Below are 11,093 nucleotides of genomic sequence, written 5' to 3'. Positions count from 1 at the left end.
GTTTGAGAGCTGTGCAGTAACACAAGAATACACTGTATAATTCTGTATAGTTCAGAGAGGTGTTTGAAGTCGTAGAGAAAAGTCACTTGTTAAATAAATAGAATGAGAGCATTTGAATTGAAAAGTACATTTGAATTCATACATTACAATTTATATTAAAAGAAATTCTAGAATTACTGAATAATTAAATGAAAGATAAATGCCGTTACAGTTCAGTGAAACAAACATGGTGTGTCAAATTTTAATTTACTACGTCAGTGGGTAAGCTTTTCTTAACATCATACAAATTCCAGACAGTATACATGAAAATGATTAACAAGTCAAATTAAATAGATTATTCTTAAAAACGCAAAACTTTGGTTGGAGCCCAACACTTAGAGAGAGTTGAGCATTTAGTGTCTAGGTCAGTTGTTGCTATGTAGAAAATACCACATCATCTCCGAGGCGCACTGTAGAAAGATTCTTTCCAATGCACGTGCGTCCTCTGCTTGCATCAGGATGACCTAGTGCAGATAGTTCTGCTGGGGGGCTCTGCTTCCTCCTGCAGCCACAGCTGGCTCTGGAGTCTGGCAGTTGGTGGGCTCTGGTCTTCATTGTGGTGACCAGGCTAAAAGGGCAACAGTGGAGAGGAATCTTTTTCTAAGTGTGGATCACAAAATGTCACTATTGAAGACCAGTCTTGTAAATGCATTTTAATTCCTCACTCCTCTTTGACCAAAACAGGTCACAGTGATAAAGACAAAGCCAGAGGGTGAAGAAGTGCACTCTCTCGTGATGTAGTGATGTCCAGGATTTTCACCTGTACTGCTAAAAAAGAGAAGCAAAAACTTGGAACTGATTTGATTTTCAACAGTGAGGGAGAATTTGCAATTCATACTAAATAAAAAAGGATTTTTTCGTATATAAAAAAGCTTTTACAAATCCATTAGAATGAAATTGGAATGCAAAAGAAAAATTAACAAATGATATGAATAGGCAGTTTTCAGAAGGTAAACATGCTTTAATTATATGCAAAGATATTCTGTTTCATTCATCATGAGATTAATGTAAATTAAATTTGGCAAAGATTGGCAAGAATGAAAACAAAATAGAGCTACCTTGTGTTGGTAAGGCATTCTCATATATAACTGATGGGTAGTCACCTGGCATAGCCATGGGGGAAATTTAAATAAACATTAACATATATTAGCATCTATTTGTCTATACATTTACATATATATGTTTCAAGGTACTCAATCCTAGACCAAGAAATTCTATTTCTTTATATAAATTTTCCTAAATCTGTATTCCAAAACTTTTGCTAAATAATTGTGGACTCTTCATGGAAATAGTATAAAACAGTAGGAGATTAAAAACATCCAGATGGTTTTTCATTTTAGACTTTTAAATCATAATACATCTACACTATTATATTCAGGTTTTAGAACAAATTCTGCTCGATAGGTGCTGAGTTAGAACGATCTTCACTGTATATTAGGAATAAAAACAGCAAGATAGGGAGTCAAGTTTGTAGTATGCTCAACTTTCTATACAGAAAAAAAAAGGAGATTTTATTTGTGGGAAAGTTGATAAATTTTCAGAATATGTCTGAAGAATAAATAAGTTAGTGAGAGTTCTGTCTCAGTAAGGAGAAAATTGGAAGCAATTAGCAGCTTTCACTGAGATGTATAAAAAATAAACACCATTCTTGTCACCAGCCAGCATAAGAGTCTGGATTCTGTTTTTAAGTATTTGGGGAAAATGCATTAGTATATTTGCTCCTCAAAATTTTACTAGAGAATTTTCATTAGTTTCCTGTTTCCAGCCTGCTTTAACTTGATAGTGCCTTAATGCCTTCATACGATTTATATGTATCCAGAAAAAATAATATGAACTTTAGTGTGTAAATTGCTACTGGACAGTTACTATCTCCTTTCATATTCTTTGAATTACCCGCCACTATTCCACCAAAGATTTTTATAAAGATGATAATTCTGATCATAATAATTTCCTTGTTATCTGTCGGCCAAAGACAATTATCTACTCAAAACTTTTATAAATACTCTAATTCCTTCATCACAAATGTCACTTACAGAAGATGTCAAATACAATTGAAAGGAGACTTTAAGGATAATATTTTATTCTTATGGAGAATCTCTCCTGCAGATCCCTTGGTCATTTTTTTGAAAATGGACACATATAACTAAACTATCTGGACTTCTAAAAGTATAATTTTTCTTGACATGCAAAAATCTAAAATACATTTCACTCAAGCATTTTTTTCTTCCTAAGAACTTACATTAAAAGGAAAATTTTGCCATTATAATCTATTAAGAGCTCATTTGTTTAGTATTCTATTTTGTAAAATCTAAATGAAGTTAAAGTAACTCAGTCTGATTATTTTTTTAATCTGTTTCTTAAGGAACAGAAATGTATTGAAGCTTCTTATGCCTTAGTTTCCTTCTCATTTTAATGTGAATGATAATACTTAACTTCTTAGGCTTGTGAGAGACAGATGAAACATACCGTGTATTAGAACAGTGTATGAAGAGAAAATTATTGGTAGCTTATTTCAATTATTCTTCCCAAGTAACTAAATCTTACTTTTTTTTTTCTTTTCTTTCCTTCTACCCTTCCCCTTCCTTCCTTCCTTCCTTTCCTCTTTCTTTCTTTCTTTTTTTTTTTTTTTTCTTTTGAGACAAAGTCTCCCTTTGCCACCCTGGTTCAAGTTCAAGGCATCACCACATCATCATAGCTCACTGCAACCTCAGACTGCTGGGATAAAGCTGCTTTCCTGTGTCAGTCTTCAGAGTACCTGGGTCTACACATATGTGCAACTATGCCCCGTAACTTTTTTTTCTATTTTTTGTAGAGATAGGGTCCCTCTCTTGCTCAAGATAGTCTCAAATTCCTGGCCTCAAGCAAATTCTCCTGCCTTGGCCTCCCAAAGTGATGGGATTACAGGCATAAGTCATTGTGCTCAGGCCAACATTTTATTAAATGTTGCTATGACAAATATATTTTGCCAGACCTTATATCTCAAGAGAAAAGTTTATACATTTTGTCATGATGATTCATTACAACAAGTGATAATTGTTTACTGGTAAATCACATAATGGAATGTGCTCTTATTACATTTAGGAAGTGGAACTCTTAATTTAGATGGATGGATACACAGTCTACACATATGCATTGACCTTGTGGATTTATATGCTGGAACTTTTATTTTCACCTCTCCTGCTATTATCTCAGGTGTCTCTTTCCCTCCTGATACTTCAAGCTTACGTTACCCACTTTAAGCCTCCAGGGAAAGTGAACAGTGGTAAGAACATGTTGTTATAGTTATTCGTTTCTCTTCTTTCCCTTTCTCCAAAAAGTAAGTGCACACGTGAATTTCAGTTAACTTGCGAATTTAAGCAGCAATCTCACAAACAATATCATCAAGTGGTATGAGATATTCTTAAAAGAAAATTCTGGCAAGATATTTTGGAAAGAAGAGTGATGCAAAGGTTGTTAACATCGGTCTTGCAATGATTGTCTACCAACAGTTGAATCCAGGAATGAAAGGAGAGATACTTATATTCCAGGAACTCCGTAGTCCATTCACCAATCAGAAAACACTCAAAGCAGAACAATGTCTTTCTTCTTTGTGATTTATATTCAATTTTATGCATGGTGTTACATACCAGTCTTTAAATAGTTAGTGGGAATGAGTATGCACACTTTATAGGAGTGAAAACAAATCCAGAGGATATCACTGATTAAATATTTGCCTAAGACTTCCTCCCTGAAAGTAAGTTTAACATTTAATAGAACGTGGATTTTTTTTTTTTTTTTTTAGAGCACAACACTTGAATAAGAAAAAATGGTGGAGATAATAAATATAAATTAAGAAAAATAAGATTAATTTAGATTATAGTTAGTATTATCCGTGGTCCTAATCGTAATATGTAAAATTGCTGGTAATAATCTAAAGTCAAGGGCACTGAACCAATAAAAGCACTTTATTTCAAGGAAGTAAATGTAAAAAATTATCATATGTTCTGTACAACTCAGATCAGATTACATTATACATATCATTGATGAACTTAATAGAGAAAGAATAATGAAGAATATGAGATAGAAGTTAATGTATAAACATTCATTTATTTGACAATTTAATATTTATAAGCACATGATTATGTGATAATTTTACTTTGTAGATGAAATATGTATTACTTTGTATATTTCTCATTAAGCAAACTTTGTTAGTATTTATTAAAGTTTCAAAATGATTTTCTCAGGAATACTATAGTATTAGAATCTCATTGTCTCCAAGTACCCAGATTAAAAGTGAATTTATTTTACAGAACAAAAAGTGAGAATCACAGGATCATTTGAAATGAGAAGCCTGAGAATCTTCTGAGCGTTGTGCATGTCCCACATTAAATCAGGCATCTCTCCATCATGAAGAATTGACAGCTATTTGGATGAGGTCAGAGGCACTAAAGGCCAACACTGGCCTTGAAATTCCGTTTCAAAACACGAGACTGAAAAGTTTAAGAAAAAGTTTTATCAGGAGTTTTATTAAGCATTTTTATATTAAGATGAGGGGGAAAGTATGATGAAAATTGACCTATTTACAAGAAAGTTGAATAGAAATTAAATATAGAGTACATATTAAAGTATCTACTAACAAATTTAGCTATGGATTCTAAATACAGACTCATGGTTTCAGAGGGAAATCAAAATCTATTAAATTAAAGCAAGTTTTACAGTGTAAATTATTAAATTTATGAGATATTTCCCTAGTGTTTTATTTCACAATGTTGGTCTAATAATGCAGTAACAATGGCCCAACCACAACAGTTCTAACAGTAATTAGCCTTGAAAATAAAGAATTTTATACTTTCGACTGAGAGCTGAGACCCCACAATTTCCACAGTCTCAGCAACCATTGATTGCAAGTAAGTCATTTCATTGCCTCTTTCCCAGGTGTGGGATGCACTGTCTGGGAAATGAGTGGAGCCAATGAGACGACCAAGAAATAGTGAATACCTTGAGTCTATCATTTGTGATAAAAGAGCTGGCATTGTGTTCATGTTACTGGTCTTCTGGTCAAAGCAAACGTGAGGACGTAAACAAAAGTAAAACCGGGCTTCTTCTGACGAAGTCTACCCACGCTGTCCATTCGTTTTCACCTTCTGAGCTTAGCTTGTTCTTTTAAAATGTAGTGCTTTTGCATAATCCATTTCTCAATCTCTTTGCTTTCTTCTTTGTCTTTCCATTTTTCTTCTCATCTAATATTGCAGAAGAGGACAATGGCCTTCCATTTGGCAAACAGATTTGCTACTGTTTTCCTCCAAGTTGCCGATGCGTGAGAGTATATCCTGTTCCGTGATAAAAGTATTGAACTTCTGGCCAGCAAATGGCCTCACTCATGCTCCATAGATATTATTTTCCTCCTCTTAGGTGCTCAGTACTTGGCAGAATAAAACTATTGCAATCCAGATATAGATTTCTGCCAGGCTCTACAGCAGTATCCTTCTGCCTGCTTTCTGCAGGTGGGGAATTTCCTTGGCTAGGTAGCTTTTGGGAACAGGAATTGAGTTACCAGGGCTTAGGTAATTTCCTTGAGTGTTCTAGCATCTCATTAGTCTTTGACAGAAGAACAATTTAGCAGCCAGTCTTTTATTCTGTTCCCCCCCCCATCATGAGCTTTCCTGTATTCAATAGTGGATGGTGCTTGATACATTTTTTCTATGAATTCCTGTTAGCATCTGGCACATGAGTGGAAAAATTAATTATTATAACAGTCTGACTTGGACTTGAAATCATGCTGATAAATAGAGGTGAAATATTAGACAGTGCCCCTGATTTTAGCACCAATGTTCCCAAATTGTTCTTTAACTTTGAGATTTATAAACTATTCTTAAGAGTTTCAACCCAATATATTTATCAACACTTCCAGTAGTTTGTGGAATTGCAGCTGTACAACCCGCGTTTGTGAGATGTATATATATGTGGATCGTAGATAGATAGTTAATAAATTAATAGACAAATAGATGAGAGAGCAAAAACGGAGAAGTCCCAGCTCCTTGAAAGCAAATCTAGGTAACGAGTAATTTACTTTCTAATTCAGTACTTGAAACATCTCAGTTACCATCATATTTACTTACCTGTAAAGGGTGCTGAGGTTAATATTTAGTTTCCAATAAAGCCATTAAAAATCAATAAATACTTTTCTTTGAAGATCATCTTATTTTGAATCTTTATTTTAATGTATTAATTTCACATTTACTTGCACTTTTTTCTAGTTTACACTTCACTGAACAATGAAAGTGTAAGTAAGGAATTTAAGCTCTGAATTACTGTTAAATTCTGAGATAAAGCTACTTAATTTTGTGTTCCTGGTTAGGCAACATCGAATATTAAGAAATAAGCACCACGTTCATCTCAAATGCTCGTATACCACAGAGGGGTAGGGAGTCTCTGAACTATGTTCCCCTTCTATTTTTTGTTTTTCTGCCTTATCATGAAACTTTTGAGTTGATATTGGATTTTGTGGTGCTAAGTTTGTATACACATTTTAAATGAAATTATTAGACAGTGGGTCATCTTTAAAACCCCAAAATAGAATTTATTTATCTGAACACAGTGAATGAAGAACATGAATATTTCTGTTTATCTGAGCTCAGTTTTTCTTACCTTTAAAGAGCAAAACCTTAATTTGATATTTTATTACATTTATGTGTAGGACTAAAGTTGCAAATTCAATTGACCATATTCAGTCTGATTTATTTTGACTCCATCAAAATGTGCCAAATTGCACTTCCCCTTGTGTACAAGAAGAGCTGTGCTTTGGAAAAAAAAAAAAAAAAAAGTCACCTATCATAGCACTACAGGGTTGGGAACGGGGGACTTTTGAAGTTAATAATATAGAATTAGAGTTATTTATTTAATTGGTTCCAGTCTACTGCAGTGTTTAACAAGCTCAGATAAATGGGCTAATCTTTCACAATTAGTCCATTAAAGTCTGGTTATTTTTAAAGCTGACATCAGATGTAATCGTAGGGTTTCTTAAGACATAAGTTGTCTTGCACCTTTAAACTTAGGGAAACTTTAACTTGCTATTTGCTCTATGAACTTCCTTTTAGCATAAGGAATTCCATAATTGTCACAGACATCTGCAAATCCAGATGGCTGCAATGAATGAAGCAAGGTGATCAGTTATTAGTGACTAAAGCTACCCTCCATGTCCATCGAATACGGATGTCGTATTTTCACATGTGAAGCTTCAGACAATGAGAAATAAACTACAGCAACAACTTTTAGACAGTACTGAGAAATGACACTCGTATGTAGTGTATTTATTTTTGCATAAGGGCACTACATCGTATTTATGCAAAATGTGGGGTTTTCATTTATTTATCACAAATTTAATCATTTTAAAAATATTTCAAATATTTCATAATTTATTGAAAAAATACTTACGAATTCATGGTTAAACACTTAAACTTTTGTTTTACATTGTCAATCACAACAAAGCTGATAAAATAGACAAATGGAAATAATTGGCACTGTATCACCTTAAGGTCGGACGTAATAATCAAATGTGTTTTTCGGTAGAGATGAAACGCTCAGAGCCCAGGGCTGATGACACATCATCTCCATTGATCCCTGGCCCTTTCCTGCATCTACTAATTTTCTCTGACCTCTGACTAAGTCGGAGTCTCCTACTCAGACCGGTGTTATTCCAGTTTCACGTCCCCTCTGAAGTCAATTGCAGTTACTCACTTCTTTTCTCACTCATGTCTGAAATATTTTTAACATGTGCTTGTAACTTCAACCTACTACATTTTGATGAATTTGCAGAACCAAATCTCTTCTTACTCTGATTACCTAATAGACATTTGATAACAAAATCAATTGATTTTCTAATTCGATCCCATTATTTCTATCTGCTAAAACCACGCATGTGTTCACACTGGAGTCCTTTGAAAGCTGAAATGTACCAACATTTAAAGAAATACTCAAAACCACCGTGAATTCCAATGTGATTGAATTCATTGAGGCAGTTTTAAAATAACAAATGCATCATCTACTAACCATCAAAGAGCAAGAATAATTCAGAGTTTGTGCCTGTGGTTAAACTGATGTAAAGAAAAATAATAATTGAAATTCTGTGATAATAATAAGAGAGGAAAAGAGAATAGATATATTAAATGATCTATTATGAAATTGATAATATTACTACTGATATTTCAATGAGCAATTTTGATACATTATGGCAAATTATAATAAAATGCATAAAATAGTCAAATTATAATAACTCTCAGAGTAATGGTTAAAATTACAAGCCCACACTTCTTAAGATATCAAAGAAAACCTCCACTAACCGAATGCATGTGCCGTAACTGTTGTCCTCAGTAGTATGAGTGTGTCAGTCTCTCTATGGTGCATCTGTGAGGTCTCGACCAAGATCACGACCCCAGTCAGCTGGGGGCTAGAAACTCACGTGTCTGGGAAAAAATTGTTAGAGTCAAATTTCTAAAAAAACAGTAGAGACGACTTCTCATGACCAAACTTTAATGCTGTTGTCAAATCCCAGAAATAGCTTGAATGCAATTTCTTGAGGAAAATACGAAGTAAATATCAAATAAATGAGAAGATCAGCTACTGGAAATATAGAAAGTGATTTCAGTGCTCAGAGATTCTGTGATGAGAATTACCAGGTAAATAACAGCAGCCGTGCAGAAAAGAGACTATATAGTAAGTAGCTGGAGAGGGAAACCGTATTTGTATGGGGTTGGTGGTCAAAAGGAGTTTCAAGTTTATCTGTGGTGTCCTAGTAAGATATAAAATGAAAAAGGCCCACACTTCGGAACATGAGCACACACATGTAAAATGACTAGAAGCCAATGTATCAAAGGGTCAGCGGCAATTGATACTAGATTGTAGTCCTTTGAATAATCACTAATTCTTTATATTAATTTTAATTTCCAATTAGTTACTTCAATACTATGAATTTCTAATTAGCTTTAGGATAGGCCAGTTAATGAGGAAACAGGAGGTGAGGGGTCAGTGACCTCCTATTATATTACTTAGACCCCGTAATAAGCCATAAAACTTTTTTAATTATGATAACAGAATGGTAAAAGCTTTGAGATGATTTTATAATATGCCAACATTTGTATTTTAAAATAAGATGTTTGATATTCTCCTTCCCTTTTAAGAAAACGGTTATAGATTATCAGTTTGGATGTCATTTTATTGAGGAGGTAAATTCTGTATTTTTCTCTTAAATACTGTGAAAATAGCACATTTTACATTTTGCACATGCAGCGTGTATATTTTACAACTTCTGAGGAAAGAAATATAATTAGCACTTGCAATGTGGAATTTTCTCTTTGCCAATTAACCATTTATAATTTATAATGGCAGCACCTTTTAGAGTAATGAATAGGATGCCTTTCAAGAATTATTTTCTCTGTGATAAATTATTGACTTTGGGGCCTTAAAATGTAGATAAATACATTAGTGTTAGAACTATGGAGTTTATTTGTTCATTTGTTTGATAAAAAAAGATAGAACAAAGTCCATCGTAAACTCCCGGGGAGCTCTACTCCCGCAGCAAAAGGACTGCAGGAAACCTCCTCTGCTCCAGTGTGTCTGTCCACTTCTGTTAAGCCAAGAAAAACGATATTATTAATTTAAATTCTCTACATTCAGTAGGGTTTGGGGTACAATTTTTGTCTACATGTTAAAATATTCTGTGTAAAGGGCAGCGCCTGTGACTCAAAGGAGTAGGGAGCTGGCCCCATATACTGGAGGTGGTGGGTTCAAACCCAGTCCTGGCTAAAAACTGTAAAATAATCTGTGAATGTATGCACATTGTATTACCTCAAAATTCATTATTAGGTACAATTTATAGTATTTTCTTATCATTGTTTTAATAAACGGCTATTCACCGTTTATTGTTATAGCTATGTGACTTTAGGAGTAGATTATTTGAATGTTCTTGTTCACAAGGCTAAACTTTTGTGTCAGTATTAGCCCCATTCTTCTAACATTAAGAACCAAGCTACTCTGTTTATCAAAGTATGTTCCCTGGAAGCCTCCTGGAGGAAGATAATAATATATATTCTGGTTAGCCATGGTATTGAAATAATTATAAAAAGAATTTCAGACTTTTCATCTCATACTACACATCTCTGAAAAGTCACCTCGCCATCCCCAGCGCCACACTTGCACACACCATCCATACTCTTCTTGACTTGGATTAGTTCAGCATTTTCTAATCTTTCTTGTCAAGGAAGCTATTTGTCTTAGTTTTGACTGCCATGACAAAATATTATCCACTTTGTGGCTTAAACCATAAAAAACATATATTCTCATGGTTCTAGAGACTGGTCATGCTGACCACTTTCATCCCTGATGGGGGCTAGCCTGCAGACAGCTTCCTTCTCACTGTGTCGTCCCTCGGCAAAAAAGACAAGGACATTTGTCTCTCCCTCTTCTTAAAACACACACACACACACACACACACACACACACACACACACACACACACACACTCCAATTGGATTGCAGTCCTATCTTAATGACCTCTTTCAATTCTAATTACCTCCTCTAATCCCATCTCCAAATACCATGATACTAGAAGTTAGAGCTTCAACATATGAATTGGGAATTTATCGATTTATCGAGGGGGAAATTTCAGTCATAGCATCCTTTTTGCTGAGTATCTTGATATTTAGTATCTCAAGATAGTTCAGAAAATCTGTCAGTATTACATCACTAACGGACTTTGAAAAAAATATACAACTGAAGTACTTATTGTTCCTTAACTCAAATAAGAAATTGGATTTATTGGAAAACCAATTCTATAACGGTACCCCATACAAGGCCAGGCAAGCACGTTTGAGAACTCGTCCTAGAAAAAGCGATGCACACCTCCCTGTTGGATGTCACTGCGGCCACTTTGGAAGCACTCCCCTTAGGAAGCTATGACGAAGTCCAGCACTTAGTCCACCTGCAAAGCAATTTTTCTAGATGAGTTCATTAATTTAATTGTCAGGCCTCATATGATGGGAGCTCTGATGGCCACTCCAGAAAAAGAGTTCCAAAATTGC

The sequence above is a fragment of the Nycticebus coucang genome, chromosome 15 (genome assembly GCF_027406575.1).
Source record: "Nycticebus coucang isolate mNycCou1 chromosome 15, mNycCou1.pri, whole genome shotgun sequence".
Classification (NCBI taxonomy): domain Eukaryota; kingdom Metazoa; phylum Chordata; class Mammalia; order Primates; family Lorisidae; genus Nycticebus; species Nycticebus coucang.
Note: the sequence above shows the minus strand (reverse complement) of the source record.